We start from the raw sequence: 12,038 nt of genomic DNA on the forward strand, positions 1-12,038 counted from the left end.
TAGCTTCTTCTTGCCCTTTGGAGCTTTGAGGTTGCAGTGTTATTTTTAGATCTCTCTGATTTTTAAGGTATGAGAAGTCATATCGATAAAGTTTGCTCTTAGTACTGCCTTGGCTAGATCCAGAAGTTCTCTGGCAGGCCGTCTTCTCATTTTTATTTGATTCTAGAACTTTTAAAAATTTCCTCTCTGATTTCTTCAATAGGCCACTGTTCATTCAGAAGTGTGTTGGGTAGTCTCTGTGTTTTGTGTACAGTCTGAGTTCATCTTGCTGCTGATTTAGTTTTACTCCACCATAGTCTCATAGGGTACAGGGGATTATGTCCCGGAATTCTTAGAAGAGCATCCATTCAAGAACCCCAGCTCTACCTGCACCAGGCAAACAGGCTGCTATTATGCGGATGTCCCTTCCTAAACTCCTGTGGACAGTAAATTGCTAAACACATTTGGGAGGTAGGAGCTTTGCCAGGTGGCCTTTGATGGATTACAGCCATTATTGTGGGAGTGGCTTTGTCACAAAAGCGTTCTCACGCTCCTGCTGCATCTCTCCTGTGCATGCTCGTCCTTTCACATGATGGCCTCAATACACACATGATATCATTTTCTTTATACATTAACTGGCCTATCAGAAGTCAATCATGGACCAAGGCAAGGTTCCAGGTGCAAGCTCTCCCCGACTGGATTAGTCTGAGGGTATGGGTGGCTTCCAGCAACACAGCAAGACTAGTTAAGGATCAGAATTTACTGAGTTGAGAATTCATAAAAGGTAACATCATACAATCACTTCTTGGGTTTAGTAAAAATGATTGCCACTCACTGTGCATCACAAAAATTTCTTTTAATGAATAAATAATTTGATGAAATCAAAAAATATTTACAATATAAACAAATGGAAAAGCTTTGGATCTGTGACTCTCACCATGTTACATTTCTGAACGGAGGCCTCCCCAGCTTTTCTCTTTGAATCATACAAATCCGCTAGAAACAACAACTCATACACTGTGTCTTTGTTCATTACATCTTTATCTGTTAGTCCTTGAAAGCTATATAATCTTATATTATGCAACATGTTAAAATACAAATATTAACTAAAAGAATATATTATCATAATGCCAGGTAGCATTCTCCACAGAACAAAACATACACTCAGTTGTAACAATGACAAAGGGTCACGGCCACAAAAAAAAAAAACCCCAAAAACCCAAAAGTACAAATTCTTCATAAGAATATAATTGTGCTCTTCGGTTGACCAGATGTCTGTGCTGCTCTAATAGTGCCAGTGGCGAGAACAGTCTCTGGTGACTGTCTGCTGTGTTTTTGGTCACGCAGCAGCATTACAGGGAACTGGGCAGTGCAAGCAGTTTTAGAAACACTTTCTTGGGCTCTTAAAAAGAGCCAATTATGCAAAGCAAGAATAAGCATACTGACAATTCTTCATCTCATTGCCACAAACGTCTTGACTTTGTGGTAGGAAGATATTCCTCTGCAGAGCTGTTGAATGCTGTCAGCCAGAATTCAAGTACTCCAGGGCCACCTCATAGCAGAACTTGTACTGATCCTAGAAGAGAAAGTGAGGATGTCAGCAGACATCTAACCTCTGCTTCTATTAGGGCAATTACAGCAGATGAGGGTTCTTAATTGCAAGACATAAAAACAATAAAGCTTTGAGCTAGAAATGAATCAGAATGGAGCAGTTTTGAGCCACAGAGCACCCCACTGTTGATGCTTCCCTACAATGCCTCATAGACAGAATTCCAGTATATGTGTGCATTAGCACCGTGGAAATCCTGTGCAGCTGAAGATGCTTGGGTTCTGCATGCAATTTACTATCAGAAAAGGAATTGCATCTGTAGTGAACAAGTAAGTGGGTTTTTTTTTTGTTTTCTTTTCTTCTTCTTCTTCTTTTTTTTTTTGCTATTCCCTAAACAACAGGATACATTAACTATCTATATGGCATTTCTAGTCTCTATTCTAAGTCATCTAGAGGTGATTTTAAAGTACATGGAGGATGTGTTGGTATATGTAAACTATGCCATTTTATATAAGAGAATGGAGTGTCTGCAAGGAGTGAGTCCTGGAACTAAGACCTCATGGTTAACAAGAGATGAAGGTATGCTGTTCCTATATGTCTTACATGGTATTAACAATTGAGCCTTGTGCAGGAAGATCAAGAGGTAGATGGGGAGACCAGGAAGGCTGGGGGAAATGCCTGCATGGACTTTCCCCAACAGGCTTGTCGATAAGGCTTTTCTCTGGCCCTGCTTTTTCTTGAAGTTTTAGTCAGCAGGATTTCTTGAACGTCACAAGACTTGACTAAGGTTCTTTTAAGTATCATGCACCTTACCATGACCCTGACTTTGAGAAGTTTGTGATCTAGGGGAAAGGGCAAAAACAGGTACCCGAGTGTTAGCACATAAGACAGAATGGTTCCCCGACATGGACTTCGGGTTCACTGGAGAATGAGGACAGATCTTCTTGGGAAAGGGTGGCATAGGATGGTTTCAAATCTGAAATCTCCATCAACAGGTTCATCTTTTAAATTCTTAGTCTCCAGCTGGCAGCACTACTTTGGAAGGTTTTAGACAGTGGGAGGTAGGGTCTAGGTAGAAGAGATGTAACTCACTGGCAACAGGTGCTCAGGGGAGATGTTATCACTACCCACTTAATATCTTAGTCTGGGCTTCCTGATCAACTAAAATGGAATGGCCCCTGTCACATGCTTCTGCTGTCAGGATTTGTGTGGCTCCACAATGCCTTCTTTGCCATGATGGATGGAAAACCTCTCTGTAATCCTCTCTTCTTTAAGTTACATCTGTAATTCAGGGGCCCAAGGATCGATGCAGCTAAGGGACGGGACTCAAATTCTTGGTTCTGTCTGTAGTTTTGATTTCTGCCATTGTTATTACAAGCATCCTTTTGGGCTCTCAGATGCTCTTAGATGATAAAAAAAAAATGACCATTTAAAGTGGGATTAAAACAGACCTTCCAGGTAAAGGCAAAAGGAGAATAAGAGACACATGAAAATGTTTGATATCTTCTGGGAAGCACATGTCAGTTCTTTAACAGTTTCAGTGAGTTGAAAAAATAAAATTGGGTGCACATAGAGTGACAATCATCCCCTCTTAGGAACAGTCAGGTCTTCATACAGTTGTAGCTGTGGATTTCGCTCTGCATAAAATAAAATGTCAATTGGCCAGTAGCCAGGCAGGAAGTATAGGTGGGACAAGGAGAGAGGAGAATTGTGGGAAGTGGAAGGCTGAGTCAGGGAGACACTACCAGCCACTACCATGAAAAGTGAGATGTAAGGTACTGGTAAGCCATGAGCCATGTGGCAAGATATAGATTTATAGAAATGGGTTAATTTAAGATAGAAGAACTAGATAACAAGAAGCCTGCCACGGCCATACAGTTTGTAAACAATGTAAGTCTCTGTGTATTTACTCGGTTGGGTCTGAGTGGCTGTGGGACTGGTAGGTGAGAGAGATTTGTCCTGACCATGGGCCAGGCAGGACTGGAGAAAACTCCAGCTATAAGTTGTTGTCTTTAAAGTCTTTCCCCCTGTATAACCTAGCTAACTGCTGCTTGCTTATTAAACCTTAGAATTTCATTTTTCCATCTTTTAACTTCCTGTGGTGTGCATTTATGAATGAAGATGATAATGGATAATCTCAAAATAACCCCCTTTACCCCATCTGTTTGTTCTAGTTAGGGAACAAAGTCCATCTACATTCATGGGTATAGTTGATCAGTAAGGATGTACTCATATCATCTGGTTGATTTTCTTCTGGGTGTTTTAAAGAGTCTTTGTGTTTCTCTTCCTTCTTCTCCTTGTTGACCTGGAACATGGTGTGTTCCTGATCTTGAACTTGAAATCCTTCTACCTCTATGAGAGTTGGGGTTAAAAGCTTGTGCCACCATACCTGTCTCTTCAGGTTTTTTCTTTCTTGTTCATCTTTGTGATTAGATATAGATCATACAGATAATAACCTGATTCCTTTACACTTCTCATTTGCAGACCTATTCTATTGGGATTCATAACTTTCATGATGGTAGTTATTTTTTCATTCACATCTGGATGTTGAGTCCACTAAGCATCTTTTGTAAGGCCAGCATGGTGGTCATGAGTCCCTCAGTCTGATTTTCTTTGAAGCATTTTATTGCCATTTACGAATGGTAGCCTTGCTGGGTACAGGATTCTTGGTTGGCAGTTACTCTCTGAATTCCAGGAATGGATTATTATTTTTTTTTTTTTATTTTTGCAGGGTGGAGGGGTATGGTGTGGCAGATGGGTAAGGAATAACATATGGAAGGAGTCAGTTCTCTCCTTCCACCACGTGGGCTCTGGGGATGGAACTCAGGCTCTCAGGCTCTGTAGCAAGTGCCTTTACCTGTTGAGCCCACTCTCTAGCTTGGTAGTTATGCCGCAATGTTGGCCTTATCTCTGCATGGGCACCACAGTGTAGAAAGCCTCTATAGATGGAGCATCTTTGGCTGAGATGGATGACCTTTAGCCTAGCATAGACCATGACAGAGTCAGAGAGACCCACTGTCTCTGGTGGCCACACAATAGAGATACTTTAGTCATGTAAATAGGTGTGGTGTAGACAGCAGTGGGTATGGGCATTCTGTGTGTAGCTACTACTGGAGGAACAGTAGCTCCAACTGGTGCCACGGATGTTCCCCCTGGCACTGTAGAGACCCAGCACCAGCAACTGCTTCTGGTTTTGGAGGTGGGGCAGTGATGGGACCCATGCAGCCCTCTGTGGTGCTCACACAGTACTGACAGCAGCCTGTGGGATGTGGGTGGATGGGAAGTACCCTGTAAATCTGTCCTCCATCCAACGACCTGCGTTTCTCTTTGCGGTTGCTTTTTTAAACCCATGAACTGGAAACACTATTACTCACCCTCCACAAAGTTCTATTTCTGGTTCATAGGCTATGATTGATTATTTTTAGCGCTAGATGCTTTTATTTTCAGAATGTTTAAAAGAAGCAATTTGAATTTCAGAATTCTAAAAGGCCGTATTGTCGGATTGCCAGGCTGACAAATTGGCCACCAAGTGCTCCAATCATCTCTCCAGTTTCTGTGAATCCTAGGGGTGATTTTTTTTTCAAAATGGAAATGTAATCCCTCATTGCATAAAAATGATTATTTTCAGATCTAACTGTGCAATTAGTTTCAGTGACTACCACAAATGGTCCTTTTAACATATTCAAACACAGCTAGTAGGAACTTGTGGCTGCTGGCCTCAGGTCAGGACAAAAGGTGGAGACTCATGGAGGATTTTAGGTTTCTCTGCTAAGATGCTGTGGCCCAGCAGTTCCCAGAGCGTTCCTGTCTCAGGGATGACTATAAATTTTCAAAATGAGTTCCCCTTCTCCCATCTCATCCATCCTGAGCAAGCTGCCAATCCCCACAGATTCTGTGATGACCAGTTTCTGAATCAATAAAAAATAAGGGGAAGGCAGAGAAAGGCCACAGATGGCTGTGTCTCCTCCTCCAAGACCCTGGGTAAATGCCTCAAATCTTCCTGCATCGGAAACTGATTATGCTTGATCACCAGGTACAGCTCTGTCTTCTGCAGCTTTCTCCCTCAGCTCCCTGCTTCTGAATGGTATAATTAAGCCACATGAGCCATCCCGGGGTTTCGTGGGTAACATACAATGCGCCTTGGTCCTGAGTTCTCCCAGCCCAGACCCTAGCGGCTGGCGGCAGGCATGGAGTGCTTGGTCTGGAACAGAGGTTCAGCAGGGTCCCATTCCCATTAGGGCGCCGCTTGCTGTTCCTCTCTAGACTGATTCTGATGGGCAGTGGCCCCTATGAAGAGGGAGAAGTGATTCTGGAATGGAACCCAAAGCTGAGGTCATTCTTTAAAAACGTCTGGCAGGTGGCGGGGTGAGTACGGGAGTTATAGAGGGCTCCTGAGGGCAATTCCGAGGCATTGTGGGAAGGCTAGCACTCTTTGTCAGCACACATTGACTGTGCTAGAGGAGCTGAGGGGCGGGGGGGGGGGGGCGCCTCAGTCAGTCTGGGCGCACCAAACACTGCATGTCGGTTGCTCAAGATTCAAAGAGAAGAGTCTGCTCAGCTTACTTGAAGCAAGCTTCCCTCCCCGAGGTCCCCGTCTGAAACTCTGATAGGTTTCCCAATGGCAACAGGACACTTCCGGCTGGAACCATCTTCCTGCTAGGAAGCTGAAGTGGTCGCTGTGTGCAAATAACTGTGGGTGGGGTGGTGATGGTTGGTTCTCAGCAGGTCACATTGGTGGCCGTCCCCTCTGTACCAGGGAGGCTCGTCCATCCTCGGCCACTACTCAAAGGGCAGGGCCACAGAGAGTCAGACCTTGTTGTCATGCTTCGGAAACAAAATGGCTACGTATCACACTGGACTTGGAAATGGCCGCCGAGTCAGGGCCCCAGTTTCCTGAGCTGATGTGAAGTAAGGGCGAAATCTGGTACCTGACCCTGAGCCGCCTCGTGGGCTCTACTTTTCCTGCCTGTTAACTCTGTTTTATGGGATGGGCATTGCCCATGCCAGATTCACAAATTAAATTAGCTGTAATTTTGACACAGTTCAATGGTTTTCAATATTTACAGAGTTGAGCACAAGGTAAATTCCAACATTTCTCCACCCCGTTGAAGAAACCCTGGGCCAGGCGGCAACAATTCCCTCCCCCTTCTAGCCCTCAACAAGCACCGCTTTACTTCCGTTATTCGTGATGTCACCTATTCAGAACATTTTGTATCCATGGGATGATACCACACATGAACCCCCCACCCCCAATCCCTCCGACAGAACAGGCTTAATGTTCTTCTGTGGGAGCGCCATTCTGGGGTTCCTCGTGGCTTTACCCAGCAGGTCCGAATGGAGGATGATCAGGACCACGGGCCTGAGTGCAGGTGGTCTGAGATGGCCTGCACTTGGCTGTGCTGGGGGAGGAGGTCTTTTGCTCCACCCCCTTGGCGTCTCTATAAAAACCCTGGACCAGAGACAGTCGGGGGCCTGTTGGAATAGGTTCCAGGCCCCTCTCGAGGCTATCCTTTATTTTCTATCTGTTTATCTCCGCAAGATTCTCCGCTATAAATCCTTCTATCTAATATTTCCTGCTGCTGCGCACTCAAGAAAACTCTGGGAAGCTGTGGGGGTAGTGGGTAAACGCCCACATTCTTCTGCCCCGCTTTGAAGAAGGAAGGGCATGGATGATGAGGATGGAGACTGATGCTCACTACAGGGTGCCCTGATTTGTATCTGGTCCCAACACCAAACAAGTGGTTGTACAACAAGGCATGCATGGCTTTTGGAGGCGGGCTTCCATGGTACACTTGCGGGTGTCAAATGGTGACTGAGCCTGGAATTTCCTAGGCCCCTTGCGGAAACTCTGAGAAGGGCCAGGGGCCTCTATTTGGGTGGGGAGTGTCAGGTCCAAAAGACTCCCCCAAATGGCTAACTGTGGTGCCTATTAGCATACCAAAGTACAATGCTGGCATGCTCTGCTCTCCCCTCTACCTAAACACTAGAACAAGGCTTCTTTCCCTCCCTCAAGCTTTTCATTTCCTATATAACCCTGCCATTTTGGCCATGTGCCTCGTGATTCTCTCTCTGCCTTTTGCCTCTCTCTCAAATCTCTCAACTCACCGCCCCGCCCCCCCCCCATAGCCCAGTTTAGTCTACTGGCCATGCTTGGCCCACTACTTTCCTCCTTGCTCTGGACTCTTCCAGATGCCTCAGGCTGCACTCTCCCCTCACATCTACAATAAAACCTCCCTCCCCCTCAACCATACCTTGGATTGGTCATGGTCCCCATTTTATACAGAGATCGGGCCAATCTTACCTGGATTTCAAGAGGTATGAAGCCCCAGATGGCATGCCGCTCAAGTTCAGAGCCTGCATTTTCCTGAAAGGGAAGCTTTTCCACAGACAGGACACCTAGGGGATCACAGGTCCAGCCACGGACTTCTGGGTAAGGCACCGGGCAGGGAGAAGTGTCACCTCTAGATAACACTATTCCCAGAGGCTGTTTGGTTGAGACGGAGTCCAGCGAGGGGGCAATGCCGAGGGGAGCTGCGGGAGCTGCAGCTTTCCTGCATCCCCGACAGCTTCAAGACCATTGTCTCTGATTCCAACTAGGCAGAGTTGTCCTTGTTTGTTCTGCAGGACTTGGGACTTAGGGATGGTGACAAGGCTTCATAAACAGATGGTTAACTTAGAAGCCAGGTCAAAATGGGGTCAGAATAAAGTACAGCTACCACCTCTGGACAGAAAATGTTCTAACCTTATATTCTAAATTACTATTTTTAGTGTGTGTGTGTGTGTGTGTGTGTGTGTGTGTGTGTGTGTGTGCGCCGCGCGCACTCATGTGCACACAGAGGGCCAGCATGTCTCATCTCCTCTTTCTTTCTCTGCCTTATTCCTGGAAGACAGGGTCTATCTCTCTCTGGAACATGTGCTCTTTCAGCTGGGCTGGAAGCTAGCAAGCCCCAGCAATTCTCTTCTTTGTCTCACGCGGTGCAGGGATTACAGGCACTTCCGAGGCCCTGCCTGTGTTACGGACGGACGCTGGGACCTGAACCCAGGCCTTCACGCTTGCTTGTACAGCAAAACGCTCTCAACCACTGAACCATATCTGCGGCCCTTGTATTCTAAATTAATTTTCTTCCTAGCAATGTTGTCTTTCCCTAAACCTCCACACTGAGAATGTGAGGAAATAGATGTCTAGGGTATTCTAGCTATCCCTGAGAGTGCCAGGTTTCAAAATGAGTGTATAAACTTTCTCAAAGTCTAGGACAGTTTAGAGACATCAGAACCACAAAGCAAGAAGGAAGAGACAGGGAGGAATCCCTATGTATTCCTCCATGTTGGTGGGAAGGGTACAGTTGCAGCATTTGGGGGTTCCGGATGGAGGGTGCCACTGTAGGTATCCTCCTGCCTCTGAGCTGTGTGAAGAGACCCAGTGGGGTCCAGTATTGGTTTTCCACTCCATCTACCCTGCTTCCTGGCTGACCAGCTCAGAAGCATGCCCCGAGGCCTTTCTGGAACATACTCATTCTTTAAATATGCAGCTCACATATTCAGTACCCTTCTCAATGGCTGGCCCCAATTTTTTTTTTTCACTCAGATCTCAGCTAGCTGTTACCCATGGAACAGCCGTACCAGACTTTATCATGCTGACCCACGCTAATTAATTCCTTCAGCCAACATTTCTGAATTCTAAAGTAGAAAGATACTGCTTCATGGACCAAAAGAAAAAAAAAAAAAACCCACCAAACCAAATACGAGAGCTCTTACGCTCTTACTCCGGTCCAGAAGCTTCAAACCAGACAAAAAGAGCATTGTGACATTTTTCCTCCGGTCACCAGCTATTATCTCGCTAACAGTCACCGTGACAGATTGGCAGATGGCTTTCTTTGGAAATCTCATCACTTTCCCTTCATTTCTTTGCCACTGACCTTCTCAAAAAGCTCAGTGCTGACCTTCAGTGTGCCAGGCTTCCGGGACCTCGTATGCGCAACTAGAATTATCCACAGCTTTACAGGACACAGTGTGGAAGAAATGACTTCCTAAGCTCTGTTGCACAGTGGGGAACCGTGGTTTTGACAACAAGGAGTTAAAAGTTTCCAAACAGCCATCAGAGAGGATTTAAAAGGTTCCCAACACAAAGAATGAAAAAAAAAAAAAAATGCCTGAAGCAACAGAGACACCGGTTACTGTGTCCTGATCATTATACGTCGTACACCTGTATTGAAATGCCACACTGTACCCCATAACCATGCTGAATTACTGTAAGTCAGTGAAATTAATTTTTTTAAAAGACATTCCTTTCTAACAACCCAAACTCCAATATCATTACAGAATAGTAGTATAGACTACTGTCTGCAGCACAGACTCCCTCTGGCCAGCCACCTGAGCCTCCATTCATTTCATGAGGAATTGCCCTGGCCTGTACTCTGAACCGCTGATTTGAAAAAAAGCCTGGCGTATCTGACCATAAAAACTCCTGAGTGATGGTGCCTCAGTAGAGCCATTACAGGGAAGGCCTGGAAGGGTGTACTTCTAACGCTCTGCTTAACTCAGGCTCGGTGAGGGAACTGACTTTTTTTTCTTCTTTTTTTAAATCAATAGGCAGCTCTGCCCAAGTCCTAACCAAAGTCTGGAAGCTTCGTCTATCTGTGAGGTTAAGTGTGGCATCTGCAGACTCCTTCCCGGCCCCACCTCAGGCTACCAGTGCCTGGGGCTGCTCTCCTCTCAGCCCAGTCGGGTGAAGACTCTAGCACTCACGTGACAATTCTTAGATGGTTCTAGGGAATTCTGCACACAGACATACCTTGTAGCCCACGTGCATGAAGTCTATCACCATTGGAAGTGTGACAGAGGCCAGGCCTGGCACATGCTAAATGTCACATTAATAGGGCTGCTCATCTCCTTCCTTAGCACTTGGGTATGACCACATCCTGGGGGCCACAAAGGCACCATTCATTGTGCCCAGTGGACACCTTACACACCCAGTTGCCTCTCTGATCTGCAATGCCCCCAACACATTCACAGTGTTTTCATGTTGTGTCACCTCAAAGAAGCCACCACTACCCCTGGTTGATAAAGGTAAAACTCAAGGATACTGGCTCTGCAAGCTTGCGTGTTAGAGGTCATCTAGTTTGAGTTAATAGCACAGTTGGGACTCTTTGGGTTTCTTTGGTTTTTGTATAGGGCAGGAAAGAAGAGGCAAACATTTGGGGAAACAGGGTTCTTCTTGGCAGAGTTGATGTAATGGCCCAGAAGTTTGAGGGCATGCGCCCAGCCAAGGAGTCCTTCTGCCAGAGTCCCTGGATAATGCCTCGCTTCCTAGATGTGGAATATAAGCACAAGCCCGTGTCTAGGGACAGCAGATGCCACCGGAGAGTGGCCTGTACTGAGAAGTGTAGTGGTGTTTGCTCTGCCCATGACCTTAGGCTATAGGGCCCAAAGGTGCCTTAAAAGGAAAGGGAGAAGGGTCAGGAGCCCCTTCTCCCTGCTTCCTGGTCTGATCGAACTGCCAGGTGGATTCGCTCCTGGTTAGATCGGAGGACGACTTCAGCTGTCTATGCTGTTCTGTATTTGTGAGTGTATTTCCTCCATTTACATCTTAAATACCTATTATCCATTAAATAGACTCACGTGGATTGATCTCAACAGAGGAGGATTTAGCTATGCCCCAGCAGTCGGCTGTCAGAGGTCACGCTATCACCTGGCTCCAGGCACTGCGCCAGTAACACCTCACCTAGCACATGGAGCCCTGGCTACTTTCTCAAGTTCAGTTCAACTCTTGACCCCTTCTCTGCATCTTGGATTTTAACTGCATCCCTGCGGAACTGTGGACTTCAGGACACAGCGTAGCTTGCCTCTTCCTCCCTCTTCTCTGCTGCAAGAGTCACTGTCCAGGCCCTGCACTGGTTCCCTTCAGCTCACTCACAGAGATGTACAGCACCCAAGAGCAAAAGCTGCTTCCATGAAGCTCTACTTCTACTATTGAGTTACCGTGGCTGGCATTTTAACAGCTTTACATGAAAAAAAAAAAAAAGAAAAAAAGAAAAAAAAAAGGGGGGGGGGGTTTGTGAAGCACTCTAAGAAAATAATTGCACCTAGTCCTTTGTTTCTCAACTCCTTTAGTGCTTTTCTCAGATATGGCCACCATAATTAAACGCCATATTCCGTATGTCAACCTGAGACTCACAGCTTTGATAAATATTAGGCGATTAAGCTATTTATAAAAATCTATAATTTGAAAATCTGGCATTTCTTGTACTATGATTATTTCTTCTCCACTAAGACTTAAGTGCTTACCCACGTGGAAGGCACTGCCAGGAAGGGAAAATTAATAAGAATGTTCACTTGTAAGTCTCAACCATTTCTACCATTTCAACGAAGCCGAGGGAGTCTCCTCTAGAAGACGGAAAGGAAGTAGGAGAGCAAGGGAGGAAAAGTCCCTGAGCCACACTGTGTGTGGCGCTTTGGAACAGAGGGTCCTCTTGATTGAGCACCGCCATTGTGGGAGCTGGTGAGGAATCCT

At 45.9% G+C, this 12,038-nt stretch overlaps 1 pseudogene; it reads right to left on the minus strand.

Annotated features, from left to right (window-relative positions):
- Positions 1 to 1,495: 1,495 nt before the first annotated feature.
- LOC114704073 overlaps positions 1,496 to 12,038 on the minus strand; it is a 57,026-nt pseudogene continuing 46,483 nt past the window's right edge.

Source organism: Peromyscus leucopus, unplaced genomic scaffold (assembly GCF_004664715.2).
Source record: "Peromyscus leucopus breed LL Stock unplaced genomic scaffold, UCI_PerLeu_2.1 scaffold_629, whole genome shotgun sequence".
Lineage (NCBI taxonomy): Eukaryota > Metazoa > Chordata > Mammalia > Rodentia > Cricetidae > Peromyscus > Peromyscus leucopus.